This window comes from Mandrillus leucophaeus, unplaced genomic scaffold (assembly GCF_000951045.1).
Source record: "Mandrillus leucophaeus isolate KB7577 unplaced genomic scaffold, Mleu.le_1.0 Scaffold552, whole genome shotgun sequence".
NCBI classification, from domain to species: Eukaryota; Metazoa; Chordata; class Mammalia; order Primates; family Cercopithecidae; genus Mandrillus; species Mandrillus leucophaeus.
Window position 1 is genome coordinate 517,527 of NW_012105942.1, and position 21,365 is coordinate 538,891.

A 21,365-nucleotide genomic window follows, 5' to 3' on the forward strand; every position below is an offset into this window, starting at 1 on the left:
TTTTCAAAATAATTTTCCTTTCCCAGGTGGAAGTTTTCATGATGAGTTGTATGGGAGTCAAAGGTAGCATGGCAAATGCTGCTTAGGAAAGGGGAGAATAACAGTTTAAAGCTTAGTAAGTTTATTATACTCTGCACTAGTGGAGATCCCTTGGAGATTCCTGTGTCGGTTTTAGTAGTTAACCAAAAAGAAGGAAGTGAAGGAGTTGAAGTTCTAGGCAAGCAATAAGGTTTGTTTAAGAAGTTGGAAAATGTGAAAGGAACTAGGATTATTCTGGAGAAGAGAAGGCTTATAACAGTGACTTTCAGATGCTGTAGGACTCAGATATCTACCAGTGAATAACCAGTTAAAAAGGAAATAAACTACAACATTAGGATATTAGCTATGTGGATGTTTCCCAAATTGATAACCCCCTGGAATGAATTATCAAGAGAGGTGTTATATCTGTCCTCAATAAGGAACATGAGGTGTAAACTCAGGGTGTGACAATTCATTGCTTAGATAAGTTCTGTTTGTGTGGATGTTAAATGTGGATTCTTGCTTGTACATGTTTTCATTCATGCACACTGCTTCATAATCTAAATTTATATATCCTTATTTTTTTTCTATTTCTAATAAGATGATTGGTTCTTTGCTGAGTGGCATAAGTAGATAATCATATTTCTCAATCTCGTTATCAGAAATGATGGCTATTCATTTTTATATTTGTAAATATATAGCTTATTTTTACAGCAAGTCTAGTGCATTACTCAAATGGAAATACTAAACTTGACAAGAATGAAAAAATAAAACATTAGAATATCCTTATAGAAAGTATCATTCCCCCAGTTTGTGGGAATTGCATCAACCACTGCAGATAAGTGTGTTTATAAAATCACCTAACTCATGACATTTGGCACATAAGCAAGTGGCAGTAATTTTAACACCAATTAGTACATTTAAGAGAAATTATTTACAAAACCTAGATCATGTTTTGAACAATGATTTCTTGACTAAGCATAAGATAAAATGAATTTTCTAGAAAATATAAAATAAATATAATATGAAAGTAGCACTACAGTCTAGCTCCATTATCTTTAGATAAGTCAAAGACATTGTCTTTGACTCTCAACAAAGTAGAACTGTAAAATACAGTTTTAGATTCCAACTATAGATCGTTAGATTTGGATAGACTAGAAGATCTTATAATATAGTCCCCTGATTTTACAGATGAGCAAATGAAGATTTAGTATTGATAAAAATACTAAATGTTTTTGGTGAAATGACACGGCTTTTACCCAGTCACACAACAAGATATGAGTGGAAGCAGAAGCAGTTATGGGCTCTCTTGATTTCCAACCCTGGGCACTCTCTCCTGTAGTGCACTGACCAGAAGGTCCAGTACAGATTTTCAAATGGGCAGTCTGTTTTGACACTGTGTCGCTTCTTCCCTCAACTCACAACTCTATATCCTATGTAAGGAACAATTTGAGAGAAAAAAGAGGTTATGAGCTTGAAAGTGATACAGTTAATATGTATCCTAGGACCCTCTACCACAATATTTTGAATAGAAGGAAGCAATAATATAGTTTGTTAGAATTTTGAGAAATCATTAATTTTAGATACATAATATCACAGGCCAGATTTTAACAGCATCTGTGGGTTCAGAGAGATCCACAGAACTTCAGATTTTCTCAGAAATTTCAAAAGTACTCAGTAAAACTTCCAGGCCAGTCGTGCTAATTCAGGGACTCAGTTCGAGATTCCCTGGGTTCATTTTATTACATGGGCTTCCATTGTTAAAGTTCTAGGATCCCCATCCAGTTCTTTGTTAATATGTTTTACTTTATGAGAGTAATTAGCCATGTAAAAATTGCTCACATTGATACCTAAGAGTTACTAATAAAAGTTATTTTGCTTACAAGTTCTTGTCAAGAATGGCCAGAAATGTGTTTTGATTTCTGAGATGTTCTGTTTAACCATGAATTTCTGTAAATGCTTATTAATTTTCAAAAAAAAGTATAAAAAATGAAATGCGCAACAACCTCCAAATTATTTTTGAATATAATTTAACTGTTTTTTCATTTACTGAATCTCAGGATCTGATAAATATGATTATAAGTCATACAGTTTTGTTTAATTAATCTCAGTGGTTTGAATGTTGGAGAAATAAGATCTCATTATGCCTCTGTGCTATCTATTATAGTTTTAACCAAGAAGCATTCTGAAGTTGTGTAACCGTAGCTGCAGAGCAAATTCAAATGTGTTGTGTTTTGGTGAAATGACCACGGCTTTTTACCATATCATCTGAATGTAACACACATTGTGTATCAGAGCAGCCCTATGTGGGCTACAGTATGTCATTTAATCTCAGTGAGCTCTTTCTGACTTTACAGAGTGAAACTAGTACTGCCTACTTGATAGGACTGCTGAGGATTAAATGATAAAGTATGTTAAAAAGCTTGACAAACCTGAGTATTCTTTAAACCCTTAAAGGTACAAATCCTGTCTTTTTCATGACTATTTCTCCTCCATAGCATGGAGGGGAATGTGTTGCATATAATAGTATTTCTTACTTGATACTGTAATGGAGTGAGACTATGAAAAGCAAATACTGCAAAGCAAGGAGGAGATGTCTGCTAGAATCAGGTATTGAAATATTAGCTTGGCAAATTGCTCCTTCTAAAGTCAGCTTCCATGTTGGTGAGGCTGCTTTGAATCTCCCAGACACCTTTGGGTTTTTGTTCACTGCTCTGCTGTCAGCTCACCTTTATCACAAGAGGGTTTCTCAGCCTCTACACTATTGATAATTTGGACTGAATAACTTTTATGCATTGTAGGGTGTTTAGCTCCATCTGTAACCTCTACCTACTATGTGCTAGTAGTGCTCTACCCCAAGTTGTAGCAAAAAAATGTTTCCAGACATTGCCTAGTGTCCTCTGGGGGACAAAAATGCCTCAGAATGAGAACCACTACATACATACAGCAGTCACTGCTTTGTGATGTAAATGTCAGTTTACCTGCGCCCCTTCTCACCAGACTGCCAGACCCTAGAGGGTAGTGTGATGTCTTTCTCTGGCGCCACAGCTTGGACACCCATAGAAGTGCAATAAATGTGGAAAGACAAAAAGGTTTAAGAAATACTTAGTTATCAGTTATAATACCTATGTTGGTTCATTATATGCAGTGGATTTTTATTTTCTTCTGGACCAAAAGGGCAAGGACTCACCATAACCTCAGATTTCTTTCCGGAAACCATTAATGCCACCACTGTCTCAGATATTTCCCTTGCCCATGCCCCATCATTGATATAATTAGACAATGCATTCACTCAAAGAAAAGGGTAATCTGGGATTGGATACCTGAGATGTTAGGCTTTAAGGACCAGGCAGAAATTAAAGGCATCTTTCTCTCTCTCTCTCTCCCTCTCTCTTAAACTCTGTAGCAATTCCCATACCCAGGCTCCAACAAATAACCTGAAGATCCCCAAATATATTATCTCTAGCTTAGAACCTACCTGTTAGCTCATAGTATTACTAGAAGTCTCCTCTTGTATATTTCACAAGCTCCGGAAACAGAAACCCAGTATGCACAAAACTAAACTCACCATCTTATTTCACTTCTTTTAAACTTCCTTCAAGATTCTTTATCCCAGGGAATGGTGTACGGGTTCTGGAGCGAGAATCTTGCTTTGCTATTTAATAACCCACTGACCTTGTACAGATTACCTACCCTCCATCTCATTTTCCTTATCTGTCAAATCGATACTGATCTTCCAGTATTATTGTGAAGATCAAATTAGGTGATGCATGTAAATTACTTAATGAGATAATGCATATAAATCACCTAGAAAACAATGCATAGCCTGTTTAATAAAAGTAGATGTTATTATCTCAAAACAAGCTTTAACCAAATACTTGAGAGCCATTTCTTACTTTTGCCCTCACTATTTCCCTGTTCCCACCCAACAAGTTTCTACATTTTCTTTATCCTGCCTCCCATTTCAGTGCAGTATGCACAGTTCATTCTTACCCATTTCATTTCCACTGCAATGGCTTCAGTGCAGGCCTTGAACCTTTCTTGCCCAAATCATTACAGCAGTAGCCTCTTAACAAGCCTTTCCACCTCCAGTTTCACTGTCAGCCTATCTGTCCATTTTCTTGATGCCTGGACAGAGATACAGTTTTTAGTGTCTCCCATCGCCTAGTAACTCAAATCCCAACATGATTCTATGCCTTTGTGTTAGCTGTTCCCTCCTGTTTTTCTTCTCTTTGTTGAGCTAACATGTACTCATTTTTAAGATACAGCTCAAGCATTTCTTCATCTTAGAAGCAACACCTAACCACCCTTCCCTGAGATCACTGCTATACTTTGTGCCTGTCTTCTTACCACAATAACACTTTGTGCACCTGTACTTTCTAGCACTTACCATGCATAACTTGTGTTTCTTGATTTATTTCCCTCACTAAATTGTGAGTTTTTGACATCTCATTCATTTTTGGTTCCTCATTTATTTTGGTTTTTACAGTGAGTAGCACATTTCTTGACATGTAGTAGGTGTTTAATAACTATTTGTAGTTGAATATAGCTAGGATTCCATAAGATTGAATCAGACAGTATAGACTTACAAAATCATAGAAGCAAAATTGTTTAAGAATTCATTGATGGAATTAACCAGCCAAATTATGAATGAAGAAACCATGCAGGCATCTCTGTTGGATAGAACAGAGAGATCAGTAGATACCCAAAGAGAAGCTAAAAGCTGGGATCTTGTCCGAGGTCTTAGCTGACTAAGTGAATCGGAAATAGATAGTACAGAGAGGAAGACCAAGGGATCTGGGTATTAAGTCATGCTGTCTTCTTTAATTGTCCCTAATATTAAGGAATTTGATCTTGTAAGGTAGAAATACCAGAAGATAAAAAAATATTAATTCTAACAATAGAGTGCTATTTAAAAATATATACCTAGTGTTATGGCAATAGAAATGAAGTAATTTTTCAACAAATATTGTCACATCATTGATTATGGGCCAGAAATGACCAGTTAAAATATCAGAGGTGGGTGTACAATGGGCAGATGTGTTACATCAGTCTTAAGTACTTCAGTGTCAATACGGCTTCACATGTGAGCCTGAGCAAAGATCATGTCCAAGGGGTCTGAATGGGTTGGGATCACGTTGCTTCAGCCATCAATGGTGATAGTGTCTTGTCATTTTCTATGTAAGCATAATTTGTAGATTAGTTTGCTGCAAAAAACAATAGTCTCAAGAGTTCTTTTTTCAAGATTATTTTCCAGGCCCATCATGTAAAACAGGGAAATGGTGTACAGTTTTTTCAGCACTGTAGAGATGACCAAAACACCATTTAGTAACATCACTAACCATTTTATGCCATGACTTCTTCAAAGCAACCATGTTATTCTCTTTGGTTCAGGAAACAGTTGCTGCATTTTCCAAATCATCTTTAAAACTACATTTGAAACATCTTTAACCATGGTTTGTTTATTGAAATCTCATCCCACCCTTTGAGTAAGGAGTTTTCTTCCTGTCTTGATCCTACAGATTGAATATCACATATGCCTCTTTGATTGGAATAATGAATGAGTTTCTGTTCCCATTATTTTACACTGCTTTGCTGTTGAGGTGAAATAGCAATGAATCATATCCCTGGTTGTATTTAGTGATTCAATAAACTGTACTTAGGATTTCATTGTTAGGGTTTGAAGTCAATATTTGTCCATTTCTCAAAACCTTATACCAACATCAGAAGATTTGGATCTTGATTGTTCTGTTTTGAGGGAGTCAACATCCTTCTCCTGAACCCAGCCTAGAGTCTGTAAGTCTGAGACTGCTTAAAGAGAAATGCTGAACTGCTATGCAAAAAAGAACCTTTATCAAGGCTTGATGTGATTTTTGCTGTTTCACAACCGTCATATTGAAATTCCCTTCCGCACCCACAGAAGGGAATATTTACCTCTGCCAGCAGGTTTCTGTTGGAAGCTGGAATGCATCCCCGTAAATACTCAGAGTGGCAGGGGTGGCAGAGCTTTCTTCTGTCCCCACGCTGCTTCTGCTTTTGGCAGAGGCTCGAATATTGGCAGGGGCGCCCGCCTCTGCACAGTCTGCTCTGGGGAGGTGGGGGATTCCTCTTACTTCCAATTACCAGTTTCTGTGTATGTGGGAGGACATTTTTTGGCAAAGATTATCCTCTTCTCTTCATGTCTGGCTGACAAAACCCTTGATAATTTATTTTTTGGCATCCCTTATGCATTGGTTAAGATGTCAAAAGGTACATACAAAGCACTGAATTGAAGACTGCGTTTACATTCCGGAGCTTCCAGTAGGCATGCATGAGATGTTAGAAGCTATCTCTCTGGAATAGAAGGTATGGTACAGGGTAAACAGAGGATAGTGAGCATGGTTTACTTGCCTTCTTGCAAAAGTCTTAAGGCCCTTTAGTGAACAGTGAATCACAGAATCCTAAACTTGTATGAAGGTAAGGATATGAAAGTTCGTGTGGTCTATTGCCTATTTCTCTGGAAATTGAGGCCAGGAACAATTACATGGCTTGCTCAAGTCCACCCAGCTAACCAATCAGGAGCCTCCTAATAGAGCCTCCATCAGTATCCTAGTCTTCTTTCTTTGTCCTGTGTTATTTTCACTGCATTGCAATGTTTTGAAAGTAGTAGACACTCAGGAAATATGTATTAGGTCTACTCAATGCCTATCTTCATAGCTCCTTCCTGCATATAGGATGGGAAAAATTCCACTCCCCCTTTCCCTTAGAAACACGCACACAAAAGATTCTGACAAGCTGTCCAGCCGTACTGGTTGGATTGCTTAGAAATCCTCTAGCTAGACTGAGTTGCCTAGAAAAGAGGTCATTTCAGTAGTTTTTCCCTTTCCTAAGTGGGATGGAACCCTTAGTTGAAGAGTCCGTGTCAAAATCAATCTGTAATTTTGGAGGCTGTGGAAAAGCAGCTCCAATTGCCTGCCCTGGACAGTCTGTTCTATTAAACTTTCTGAAACATTAATAGCAGATTTGTGAAGGCATACTAAGAAAGAACAGATCTCAAAAATGGTCTCTTCAGAGGGAATGATTATTCTAAACAACTAATTTGAGGTAAAGTAGCCCTGAAAATGTTTCAAGTATGGTTGAGAATCTTAAGTAGTCAGTTAAGTAATTTTTTAAAAAAACTTTTCATTAAAGATGATATTAGGAAGTGATTAAAAAAATAAATTGTTAAAGAACGAAATTTCTGTTCATAACAATTGCTTTTAGATCACTGGTCAGATGGAGAAGGTTTTGTTTGTTAACGATGACAGAACAGGCTCATCCCACACACTTTCTTGACGGGATTGCATTACGTATCCAAGAAGGTAATTCAAGGTGGATCAAAGTCGTTGAATTTAAAGCAAGTGTTACACTTAACGGCAGTTTAATACTGAGGTAATAATGCTGTGGTCATTTAAGACAATCATTTTGTGATGGCAGTTCTAAAGAGGGCTTGGCTATCCAGTTTGTCATAGTGCCTTTCGTGGCTAAAACTTAACATTTAAACAGCTCCATCTTTCTCTCTGGAGTAAATATGAAAATAGTGAAAAGGGATACTTGATGTTGGAATCATTTTCAAAGAACATTCTTAGACATGCTTTAGTTATAAACTGTATGCAAAGCCAATGTGGTTTATTTTTCTTTTTGCCTAAAAATATCAGCTAAAACTTTCACAAATTTCTCTACTCTCAGACTTTTTATCTATTATGTCAGTATTTCTAATGCTTATGAACATGGGGCCAGCAGTTGCTTGCATGTAATGGGTGCTCTGAAAATGCTAGTGATGATAGAGATTTTTAAAAACTTAAGAAAAACCATTTGCACTAGTTTTTTATTTATGTATTTTTGTTTGCTTATATTTTTATTGGAGCCTCAAAAAATGACTCAGAACTTATTTTGGATTCTGACCAGTCTGTTTTTTTTTTTAAACTAAGAATATTTTCAGTTGGTGAGATAAAGGTTGTAAAGAATAAAATATCTCAAGAGGAAAGGAGGGGATTTGTTCTGCTTGTGGTTACCTTGGTTTTAAGAGGATAATATTTTTCTTTTTTAAAAAATCAGATAATTAGGAAAAAATATAAAGAAGTAAATAAAAATTGGCAATAATCTATCCGTATTTTGAGCATAGCCTTTAAAAATATCAAAACCATATACATTATATATACACACACATTGTATATACATGCACATACATTTATACTTAGTGTATTTTTAAAAAGTGAAATCACCCATACTTTTTAATATGGTAAGGTTTTATATTTAATAGTGAAATATTTCAGGTATACAAAAATATACAGAGGATAGAAGGTACCTATGTACCCATCATCCAAGTGAAATTTAACATTTTGTCATTAAAAAATACTGTAAAAATACTTTTTAAGAAATAAAATGAGGATATAGAAGCTACTATAGGAGGCTTCTTCCCCCTGCATTGCATGTTTCACCCTCTTCAAAATCAGTAGGACCTTGTGCAGCCTTCACCTCTGCTTCATACTTTTACTTTCTATGTTTGTACTTACAATTATTTATAGTATTGTCTTATGTATTTTTTAGTTTACATAAACGATTTCCTAGTTCACACGCTCTTTGCACATTTTGTCATTAAATATATTTTTGAATTTAATCAGATTAATACTTGTAGCTGATTATTTAAACTGCTGTGTAGATTACATGGTTGTATCATCCATCCCTTATTGATGGCAACTATTAATAATTTGTTTTTAGTTTTTCCTTATTACAAACAATATTGCAGAGGAATCATGTCTCCTTACTCACGTAAGTTTTCCTAAGATTTATAGTTTCAAGTAGAATCATAGATTAAGGGCAGCTTTAAACTTAACTAATTATTGCAAATATGGAATTTAATGTGATTGTACCAATTTGTATCCCCATTAACAAGGATTAGTTTTTATTGTAACTCAGTCTATTTTTGCTTTTTATATTTTAAACTCATGTTGTTGGATAAATATAGATTTAAGATTACCATATTTTACTGGCAAATTGTTCCTTTTGCCATGATGTAAAAATCCTTTTCATCCTTAATAATGTTTTTCCCCCCTCTTTGGAGTCTATTTTGTATGTTAATATTGCTATACAAGCTTTCTTTTGGCTAGTATTTATCTTTTCCATTCTTTTACTTTGTGTCATTTATGTTTTAAATTTGTGGGTTTTTTTTTGAAATCCAATCTGAAAATTTCTGGCTTTTATCTGTTAAATTTAATTATATGTGGTTTTAGTATGATTACTGAGGCATTTGGATTTATTTCCACCATCCTGTTTTGTCTGTCTTTTCACCAGGCTTTTTATATGTTTATTTATTGCATTGATTATCTTTTCATAGGTTTTCATTTTTTTCCTTCTGTTGCTTTGGAAGGTATACATTTTTATAGTAATCACATCCTTTGCAATAATAATAATTATTTAATAATAATTATTATATAAAAATATTGTAATATTTTTATTTTAGTGGGTATCCCTAGATTTTTACATGAGTTATTTTTCTTTTTAAATGTTTCTTTTTTTCTCTCTCAACTTTTATTTTAGGTTCATTTGTAGGTTTGTAGCATGGGTAAATTCCGTGTTGCTAAGGTTTGGTGTACAAATGATCTTATCACCCAGGTAGTGACATAGTACCTGATAGATAGTTTTCCAACCCATGTTTCCCTCCCACCCTTCTCCCTCAAGTAGTCCCCAGTGCCTGTTGTTCCCATATTTGTGTCCATGTGTAGTCAGTGTTTAGCTCCTGCTTAGAAGTGAGAACATGTGATTGGTTTTTGATTCCTGCATAGTTCTCTCAGGATAATGGCCTCCAGCTATATCCATGTTATTGCAAAGGACATTATTTAATTTTTGTGTGGCTGTGTAGTATTCCATGGTGTATATATATCACATTTTCTTTATCCAATCTACCATTGATGGGCATCTAGGTTGATTCTTTGTCTTTGCTATTGTGAAGAGTGCTGTAATGAAGATACCAGTGCATGTGTTCTTTTTTTTGATACAATGATTTCTTTTCCTTTGGGTATATACTCAGTAGTGGGATTGCTGGATTGAATGGTAGTTCTGTTTTAAGTTCTTTGAGAAATCTCCACACTGCTTTCCACAGTGGCTGAACTAATTCACATTACCAACAGGAGTGTATAAGTATTCCCTTTTATCCACAACCTCACCAACATCTGTTGTTTTATGACTTTTTAGTAATGGCCATTCTGACTGGTGTGAGATGGTATCTCATTGTGGTTTTGATTTGCATTTCTCTGATGATTAGTGATGATGAGCATTTTTTCATGTATGTATTTGTTGACTTCACGTATGTCTTCTTTTAAGAGCTATCACCATCTAATGATATTATAATATTTTCATAGTAAATTCTTATTTAGTGGTTACCATTGTCTTAGTTCCCAATTGCCTCTCATATCTCATTTTTTTCGTGGTTCAATTTCCTTCTACTAAAGTATATCCGTTAGTAGTTATTTCATAGTAGTTATTTCATTGAAGATCCATGAGTGTAAACACCATCTTAGTTTGTCTGAAAATATGTTTTTTTTTTCTCTGACTTCAATGATAGTTTAGCTGGTTGTGCAGGTATTGTTAATGGTTCCTTTTCTTCAACGCCTTGAAGTTCCCACTCCCTTTACCTTCTGACTCTACAATTTCTTATAGAAAGTCTAAACTCACTCACATTGTTGTTCCTTTGTATTTAACCTTTTTTTGGTTGTTTTCAAGATTTTCTCTTTTTCTTGTGTAATGTTTTACTTCATTGTAAGTATGCATTTAAAAAAATTATTCAGAACTTAGTATATTTCTTCAACCTGCTAATTCATGTTTTCCATTAGCTGTGGAAGTTTTCAACCACTATGTCTTTGAATTTCCTCTTTCCCATCCTTTCTATTGTTTGCTGTAGAAACTCTTAATAGACCAATTTGGACCTTTTGATATTAGCTACTATGTTTTCTAATTCTTTATTCATGGCATGTTCCTCAGAAGCATCTTTGTACACCACTTTTATCCCTAGCAGTGACTAATCTGTAGCTTAATCCAGCCATTGAGCTTTTAATTATTATTATATTTTTCATTCGACAAATTCTGTTTAAAAACACCATTTCTTTTTTCATAGTATACTATTTTCTACTTATGTTTTCTAGTTTTTATTTTTTATTTTATTTTTTCCCTATTTATATTCTAATTTATTATTTTTTATTTTTCCATGAGTTATTGGGGTACAGGTGATATTGGTTGCATAAGTAAGTTCTTTAGTGGTGATTTGTGAGATTTTGGTGCACCCACCCCCCAAGCAATATACACTGCACCATATTCGTAGTCTTTTCTCCCTTGCCCCCCTCCCACTCTTCCTCCTAAGTCCTCAAAGTCCATTGTATCATTCTTATGCCTTTGCATCTTCATAGCTTAGCTCCCACATGTCAGTGAGAACATACAATGTTTGGTTTTCTATTCCTGAGTTACATCACTTAGAATAATAGTTTCCAGTCTCATTCAGGTCATTGCAAATGCTGTTAATGCATTCCTTTTTATGTCTGCGTAGTATTCCATCATATATATATATATACATACACACACACATATATATGTATACACATATACATACACACACACCACGCGCGCGCGCACACACACACACACAGATATATATCACAGTTTCTTTATCCACTCGTTGATTGATGGGCATTTGGGCTGGCTCCACAGTTTTGCAATTGTGAATTGTGCTACTATAAACATGCATGTGCAAGTATCTTTTTCGAATAATGACTTCTTTTCCCCTGGGTAGATACCCAGTACTGGGATTGCTGGATCAAATGGTAGTCCTACTTTTAGTTCTTGAAGGAATCTCCACACTGCTTTCCATGGTGGCTATATTAGATTACATTCCCACCAGCAGTGTAGAGGTGTTCCCTGTTCACCACATCCACAGCTCTCTTTTAGTCACTTTCCTATTTTTAAAAATTATCTCCAATTCTTGGGGTTATGAGTCCTACTGTTTGGGGAATCTCCTGACTCTGTCATAGTGACAGTTTAGCTCCTATGATTTTTTTTTTAAATTGTGAGCTTATCTTTAACTGGCACTATTTTCATATGTAAGCCCTGAATTACGGTTGTTTCAATAGACATGTTTATTTCTGCTGGGTTTTAAGGGATTTCATTAGTCCAAGATTAGTTTTCTTCCCTATAATTTTGTGACATAAGATTTTTGTACTTCATGGAGAGTTTAACTTGGGTTCTGCCTAGCCACACACTTGGAGCTTCAGGCAAAGATAAGCTTCCTCGTCGTTTCACTGATCCATTGACTGAAGTTTTCTTGCCTCTTTTTGGTATAATTGACTGTCTGGGGCGCAGACTCTATTCTAGGGTTCCAAGTGCAACCCCCTGCCTTGTGTGGCCTTCTCATCACACCACCTGACCCCACACAGTTGTTACAGAAGCAGACAAACAAATAAATAAAGAAAATTTAGTCATTAAGTGATGGACCTTACATCTAGGTCTGAAATTTCCCTGAGATGCCTTGACATCAGCTGAAATTTTTCATTCTGACTTTGGGTACCTCTTCATTTCTGGAAATAAATGGGGAGTGGGGATGTCTCTGTTCATCATCGGAGCTCAGCTATGCATTAACCTTTTTTGTTTTTATAGTTTTTTTTTTAGCAATTCTGTGTATTTCTAGCAAGGAGGTCCATCTTACCCCAGAGTGCCACCTCACTGTATTCAGGTGTCATGTTGTTTAATATCTTGCCTTTTCACTTCCTATGTGGAAGGCATCTTTTCACAGCAGTAAATTATTATTTTTATTAGCCTCATAGTATTCCATTGTTCAGCTGAACCATAAATTAATAGACTAATCCCTATTACAGATCCTTTAGATCTCTTCCTTTCTTTCTTCCTCCCTCCCTCCCTTCCTCCCTCTCTCCTCTGTTTCTTTCTTCCTTCTTTCTTTCTTTCCCTTTCTTTCTTTCTTTCTCTTTCTTTTTCTTTTTTCTTTCTTTTTCTTGCTGTGTTTTTCTCTCTCTTCCTTTCTCTCTTTCTTTTTTCTTTACCTTTTTGTCTTTTCTTTTTTCTTTTACACTGTATTAAACAGTGCTGCAACCAGGTGTCCTTGTACATATATTTTTGTGTACCTGTCAAATAATTTTGTATATTTAATACCTTTATTGGGTCTATGGTTATATGCATTTTTAAGAATTAAGTATTGCAAGGTTGTTTTCCTGAAAGTTTGTACCGATTGTACTTCCACTTCACACTTTTTCCATACTTGGCTATCAATAAGTCTTTTCAGTTGTTTTAAATGTGTAAATTTGATAGGTAAAAACAATGATATCTCACTTATTTACTTAGGATTTCTTTTTTAATGTTTGTGTGTGTGTGTTTATGAGCTTTTTTCAGTTTTTCTCTTTTGTAAATTGCCCGTTTATGTCCTGTTTTTCCATTTTTCTTAAACCATTGATTTCTAAGAAGTGTTTATATGGTAGGGGCGGTGTACCTTTGCCTGTCATGCAGTTTCTTTCTGTTTGCTGTTTGTGCTCTAAATTAGACTATGGTGGCTTTGCCTTACAGGAGTTTAAAATTTTATATCTTCATAGCTGTCTGTCTTAAAAAAAAAATCTTAAGGCTTTTGATTTTATTACTATGACTACAAAACTCAAAAGAATGAATTTATGAATTGCTTTTATGGGAAAAATATCACAGTTTGCGATAAGAATAGTTCATATAATAAACAAATAGAGTATTATGCAAAAAAGACATAAAAATGATGAGATGATGAAAACTTTAAAGTGAAACACAACAAGCAATTTCCAAGAGATAAAAATTGAAACACTGTGTCCTCAGGAGAGACTACAACACTGTTCATGGAAAATGGGAATCAGTTGAGCAAAAAATAAAAAAAGGTTGACACTCAGTAGATCTAAATTAAAAAACACAATTATTATGTTATTAGGGATTTATTACTAACCGGATAAGACCCACAAAGGAACTTTTTATTGTACTTATGAGAATTACTTGGGGTCTCCATCTCAAGATTCTATATTTGCCTTCTCTTCCAGAACTTGACTCTATCAACTATTCCTGTCTTTCTCTACCTTTGATATTTCCCTTTCCTTTTGACTTCCATCCTTCAGCATATATCATAGCCAAGACTTTTCTTTCTTGCTATCTACCTATGGAATATACTGCAGACACAAAAGAGGAATATAACGTGTGCAGTTTAAACAACTGATAACAAACTCAAGGAATTTCTATAAATCCTTGGTTTTCAACTTATCTAATTTTATAGAAAGTTGATATACAAAGTTTGTTTAAAGTACGTATGTTAGATGAAGTGAAATATCCCTAACCTCTATTCGAAATTTTATTTATAAATATCCCTATCCTCTATTAGAAATTATATCATAAACTCTATTAGAAATTATATCATAAAGAACTTCTTGTTATTGTAAAAATGTAGCCTCTTTATGTTATCTACATGTATGCAAGAGGCCATCTCCATCTCTTTTCTTTATGACTCCATGTCACTTTTAACTGCAATTTTTTGCATCTTGCCTCCAGTTACCACTCTCCATTCTCCAAATCCTCAGTGGCATAATTTCATACTGTTTCCATCCCTGGCTGTCCTGCTTCTTTCTTTATATCTCTAAGTGCAGCAACACCAGGTAAAGCCACTTGTTTTAACAGGGAAAAGCATTTGGATAGAAGATGGTCCCCTCCATTCTGAGGGACACCTGTCATTTGACTACATTAATAATCACTAATTACTAAATTGAACTCTTTTGCCAAATGTAGCAAGATATTCATAAGAAGCCATTTTATAATTAATTTTGATGACAGTAGATCACAGATTTTCTTTTCAGGGTTTAGACAGAATGTATGACCATAGAAGATAGCACTTTCATACCAAGTAAATTTTAGATACTGTAATAATGAATTATTCTTAATTATTGTTATTATTTTGATAAATGGTATCCAGAATTAGTTTTTTTTTAACTTTGAGGTATTTTTAACCTGCTGATTCACATTGGTGATTATTTATATAATCAGAACATTATTAGAAGAGGCAAATTATATGCTCAAAATTATACAATTTTGAATGAAAAATTTTTAATATCTCATAACATGTAGTTTTACAGTGAAAAAGCCTGGGATCATCTATAGTTTTTGAGTAAATCCTTCTTATTTCAGGAACTTTTTTTCATTTTGCTATTTTTTTTTTCAACATGACTTACAGCGTTTTTAAAACTTTTATTTTAAGTTCAGGGGTACAAGTGCAGGCTTATTACGTAGATAAATTTGTGTCATGGGAGTTTGTTATACAGATTATTTCATCACCTAGGTATTAAGTCTAGTACCCATTAGTTATTTTTCCTGAATCTGTCCCTCCTCCCACCCTTCAACCTCAAGTAGGCCCCAGTGTGTGTTGTTCCTCTCTATGTGTCCATGTGTTCTCATCATTTAGCTCTCACTTATAAGTGAGAACATGCAGTATCTGGTTTTATGCTCCTGTGTTAGTTTGCTGAGGATAATGGCCTCCAGCTCCACCCATTTCCCTGCAAAGGATGTGATCTTACTCTTTCTTATGACTGCATAGTATTCCATGGTGTAAATGTACCACATTTTCTTTATTCAGTCTATCATTGATAGGCATTTAGGTTGATTCCATGTCTCTGCTATTGTGAATACTGCTGTAATGAACATAATACATGTGCATGTGTCTTTAAAATAGAATGATTTATATTCCTTTGTGTATCTAACCAGTAATGGGATTGCTGGGTCTAATGGTATTTCTGTCTTTATGTCTCTGAAGAATCGCCACACTGTCTTCCACAGAGAATCTCTCCAGCATCTGTTATGTTTTGACTTTTTAATAATAGCCATTCTGACTAGTGTGAGATGATATCTCACTGTGGCTCTGATTTGCATTTCTCTAATGATCAGTGATGATGATCATATGCTTGTTGGCTGCATGTATGTCTTATTTTGAAAAATAATGTATTTGAAAAATAGTGTCTTATTTTGAAAAATAATGTCCTGTTTATGTCCTTTGCACACTTTTTAATGGGGCTGTTTTTCTCTTGTAAATTTGTTTAAGTTCCTTATATTTGCTTGATATAAGACCTTTGTCAGATGCATAGTTTGCAAAAATTGTCTTCCATTCTGTAGGTTGCCTGTTCACTCTGATGATAGTTTCTTTTTTGCTGTGCAGAAGCTCTTTAGTTAAATTAAATACCATTTGTCAATTTTTGCTTTTGTTGCAATTGCTTTTGGCATCTTTGTCATGGAATCTTTGCCCATACCTATGTCCTGAATTGTATTTCATAGGTTGTCTTCCAGGGTTTTTATAGTTTTGAGTTTTACATTTAAGTCTTTAATCCATCTTGAGCTAATTTTTGTATATGGTGTAAGGAAGGGGTCCATTTTCAATCTACTGCATGTGACTAGCCAGTTACCCCAGCACCATTTATTGAATAGGGAATCCTTTCCCCATTGTTTTTGTCAGGTTTGTCAAAGATTTGATAGTTATAGTTGTGTGGTTATTTCTGGGATTTCTATTCTGTTCCATTGGTCTACGTGTCTGTTTTGGTACCAGTACCATGCTGTTTTAGTTACTATAGCCCGATAGTATAGTTTGAAGTCAGGTAGGGTAGTATGACACCTCCAGCTTTGTTCTTTTTGCTTAGGATTGCCTTGGATGTTGGAGTTCTTTTTGGTTCCATATGAATTTTAAAATGTTTTTCTAGTTCTGTGAAGAATCTCAATGGTAGTTTAATAGGAATACCATTGAATCTGTAAATTGCTTTGGGCAGTGTGGCCATTTTAATGATATTGATTCTTTCTATTCATGAGCATAGAATGTTTGACATTTGTTTGTGTCATCTCTCATTTCTTTGAGCAGTGGTTTGTAGTTCTCCTTGTAGAGATCTTTCACCTCCCTAGTTAGCTGTATTCCTAGGTATTTTGTTCTTTTTGTGGCAATTATGAATGGAAATTCATTTTCAGAAACTTTTAAGAATTGCTTTTATCACTTAAAATCGACTACTACAGCAGTTTTGTTTTGGTCTCTTCTTATAGTTCACTTTCCATTAGCTGACTTTGCATCGTGGTAGGAGAATCATTCTAACTGAGAATGAGGAATCATGCGTTTTCATATTCCTGGGAACACTCACTTTCCTCTGGGAACTGGGTTGCTCAGTGCTCCTGGAGAAAATCGTGCAATTTAGTGGGCTATTGCCATTGCACAGTCATGGTTTCCAGATCCTATGTGCTTTCAGCACTGCTCAGCAGCCCTCTTATGCACACCTGGAGTGTCCTCTCCCTATGCTGGCTCTCATCGCCTTCCCCAGGCTTCCTGACCCACTGCTAGCTTGCGGTAGATGGGCCGCTTCCTAATCCAGATGACAGACACTGCACATGCTTAACACCTCACTGGCAGGTTGCTTCTTCATGTCTTGAGTGGACACATATGGCTCTGCCCATGTTTGACTAGGTTTTGACTTGCAAAACCAGCAATTTTATCTACTTCAGACTAATACAAGCTTATTTTCACCCTCTGTCATTCCCTGGCTTCTGGGAATAGATGACCCTCTTCTCCAAAGTTAATGCATTCCTCAGGAAGGAGCTCATACATAATTTCTCCTCCAGGATTTGTCTCCACCAGATCCTTGTCTTTTCATATCTTCAATATCTAACTTTTCCTCTTGGCTCCTTTCCATTTACGTATCATACAGCCAAGTTTTTTTCTGTCTTATTTATGTTTGATTTTAAAAAATATATAGAATATACCACATGCATAGAGGAGAAATATAAAATATATGTGCAGCTTAAAGAATAATACTTAGAAAAACACTATCCAGCTTAAGACTAGACCCTTTTAAATATATCTGTAGCCCTTGTGTGCTCTGATCCCTCCTCCCACATTCCCCTAAACAATATCTTGAATTTTACATTGATTCCCCCTTGCATTTCTTTATAGTTTAGTCATGTGTATGCATCCCTTAAAAACCTTGTTTAGTCTCACATATTTTTAAATATAAATGGAATCTAAATATATATAGTCCTCTGAAAGTAGCTCTTCCACTCTCCATTGTGTTTGTGAGACAAATCTATGTTACGTTAATACATGTGACAGTAGTTTTCTCCTGTCCAGTTCACATTTTCCAGGTGCATTGCTGTAGTCTCTATACCTGATACATAATGTCCCGACTTCCAAATGAAGGAACTTTACTTCTCAGTCTTACACCCTGGAAATAGTCTGGTTTGACTTTGTCAGCCTTGTCAGAAGCAGTTCTTCTGTCTTAAACAGAAGCCCAATCCTCTCTCCTTAATTGTGTACCTATCTCTAACTAATGCTCTTTCTCTTTTCCTTTAAGACTGAAATCTTAGTGGGAGTAGTTGATACTCACTGTCTTTATGTCTTAGCCTCCCATCTGGGCCTTGTTTGATCTCTTGGTGGCTGATCTCTCCATGTTTTTTAAACTTTCTCCTTTAGTTTCCTGAACAAAGCTCGTGGCTATTTTTTCCTCTCTGCTAAATGTTAAACGTAAACCTTAAAGAGTTTCTAATCTAGTTTTCTTGGTTTTGAGCACATTGTACCTGATTTTAGTATAGTTTTCCTTTTATTTTTATACGGAGAGAGTGAAACCTCCATTACATAATGTGAAAGGCCCCTGGAATTATAATTGCATTCTGGAAGTCTTGTGGTGTTATATTAAGCCTATGTGGGTGAGGGGGTGAGGGGAGGCAGAGAAGCTTGACCCTGCATCTGAAAATGCTTCAATGTATTTTAAGTACCATCTGAAATACAGTGACAGAAGCAAAATTAATTGGAAGAAATCTGACCTAATGTTTTCTTTTATATAGAGATTTGGTTCATTTTGGAATGTGGTTTGGGCATCAAGATTGTGAAATATCACACTTGCATGACAACAGAATTAGTAGTTTCTTCTCATCTGCACAAGGAGCTTGCTATAGTAGGATTGTTAATGGTCATGAGGTGTATTTTGTCTGCATTTACAGACTTCAGCAAGGAGATGATTTAAATAACCATCTAGATAATTCAAAACCAAAACCTTTGTTGCCTCAGTTAGCACTCTTTGGAGGAATTATCTCAATAATCATTTACTCATGTCCGTTTACACACATGTGTCATGGTGGTACTTGATTTGGTCAATATCATAAATGCCTACTATGTTTAAAACACTGATAGGTGCTGCAAGACAGGTAGAGATGAGCAAGAGCCAATAATCTCCAAGTTGCCTCTAATGTAGAGGGGAAAAAACTAAGCAGACAAATAATTTATATTGCAAATCAGACTGCAAATAACATTTTAGAAACAGAAAAGTTATATAAAGGGTCATAGGAAGGGAGCCTGACTCTCACAAACTTTGAAATTTATTCTCCTTAGAAATAGATTTAAGAGACTGCATCTCAGACCTGATCTCTGAATTTTATGTCTGCTATCCTTTTTATTTTTATGTAACAAGTATATTGATGTATTATTTACATATCATCTCTATGGTTATATTTGTATTAAATGCCATTCATTCATCAAACCTATTTTGAGCACTTACTATGCTCCACCTGCAAAATGTGGGGCATGCAAAGGTTGGTAAAGCATGGTCAAGGAGTTTGAAGGAGTCTGGAGGCAGATATGCAAACAGTATTCCCAGAAGAGTACTAAAAGTGCCCCATAGTGCATAATACCATAATGGCCCAAAGGAAGGAGTTATGAACCCTGATGGATTGGGCAGAGCAGACTGTAGAGGCTTCAGAACCCAATGAGGGTCTTGAAGGATGGATAGGAATTTACCAGAGGGATCAGGAGGGGAGCATTCTGGGTTTTCTGCCCAGGTAGGCACTTTCCCGGATATTTCCTCCAACTACACTTGAGGCCAGAGAAAGTCTATGATAAACCTCTTCCCAGACCCTCTGAGTATTTGAGACACTGCTTTTGTTTCTAACCTCCATCCTCTGACCCTGACCTGTTCCTTATCTACTTTCCATGATCTCTGGATGACCCCAGAGGCCTGAATGGATTTGGCAGGTGTTGCATCTTAGACAGGGTTGGGGAATCAGATACAGACAAACAAAGAAAGGAGCATTTGAAAAGTCAAGGGAGCAAAAAGGACATGAGACATGTGGGGTGGGCATGAGGAAATACATGTGGCTTGAGTGTGGGTAGTAGGGTGCTTATGGAGAAGAGGTAGGAAATGGAGTTGACCAGAAAAGCTGGGTCCAGATTCTGAAAGACCATGTGCTTTGTGGAGGGGTTTGGATATTATGGTGTGGGTAACAGAGAAGTTTAACAGGCTTTCAAGTAGTAGAATGATATGAAAAGACCTGTGTAGTATATGCATACTGTTTTTCTAGTTTGGTTGTTTCTGCATTGACACCACTGAGGAGGGTGCCACTCAGATCTCCCTTTAGGGGAGAACTACCATAGGAGTAATTGGCTAACAGCCTGCAGCTGCCACATCTGATCCATCACAGCATTCACACAGGACCACCACCCCCTCCCCGACCCTGGGATGTTCCCAGACAGTGACTGAGCATGGTGGGATATGAGTGCCAGGCCAGCTCTGTCTCACATGCCACTCCTCTAATGGGCAGTCCTTGCTTGATACTTTCTCAGAGCCACATGCATCTGAGTCTCCTCCTACTCATTCCTGCTTTCTTTCCTTCCTTTCGTGGCTTCCAAGGCTTCATGGTGGTCTAAGGTTTTCTCTACCTTTTCCTGCACCCTCTTTTCTTTATCTATCACAGGTGTTTTCCCCAATAATCTTTTCTAATTCTCTCTTGACTCCTGCTTACCATTGGACATGAACTGACACATGATACCTCAAAGTCTATTTTTAAATTGTATTATTTATCTTTAAGTGGTTATTTATGTTTTACCCTTTGAATGAGCATGCCTTCCTTTATATGAAATACACTTTTATAAATGAAGTCAGAAATAATCTTAAATACATAATCTCAGGACAGATTGGACCTCTGGGCCATGCCAGGCTCCTCTGCACAAGTTTGTCTCTGCAACTACCTGGGATCTGACAGGCTTCCAGGGACCAGTGAGGAGGTGCCAGCCTTTGCCTAATTCTACTTAGTGACCTATTTCCCACATTCTGTCTGTGACAGAATTGGCTCCAATTCAAAGATTTGATGGACAGGTAATTCTTCAGATAGATAGGATTTTTTTTTCCTGTCTGTCATTCTTACAATACAAAGTATTTTGATATCTCATGACTAGCAGGTGGTTAGATTAAAGAAGAGGATAATTCGGTGTCTTAAAAGCCAGTGACCTAGGATTTGGGAGGCCAGGATTAATTATAGTGAATCTC

At 36.0% G+C, this 21,365-nt stretch overlaps 1 protein-coding gene across 6 annotated transcripts in view; it reads left to right on the plus strand.

The window, feature by feature from the left end:
• The window catches only part of TMEM200A (transmembrane protein 200A), a 79,599-nt gene that overhangs the window by 22,286 nt on the left and 35,948 nt on the right, over window positions 1-21,365 (plus strand). The window contains exon 1 of one of the 6 annotated variants that reach the window (XM_011998019.1): window positions 7,024-7,101. The exons of the other annotated variants lie outside the window; for them this stretch is intronic. The gene's annotated coding sequence lies outside the window, so the exon portion shown is untranslated. Of the gene's footprint in view, window positions 1-7,023; window positions 7,102-21,365 lie in introns of those variants that run through there. 6 annotated transcript variants of the gene reach the window in all.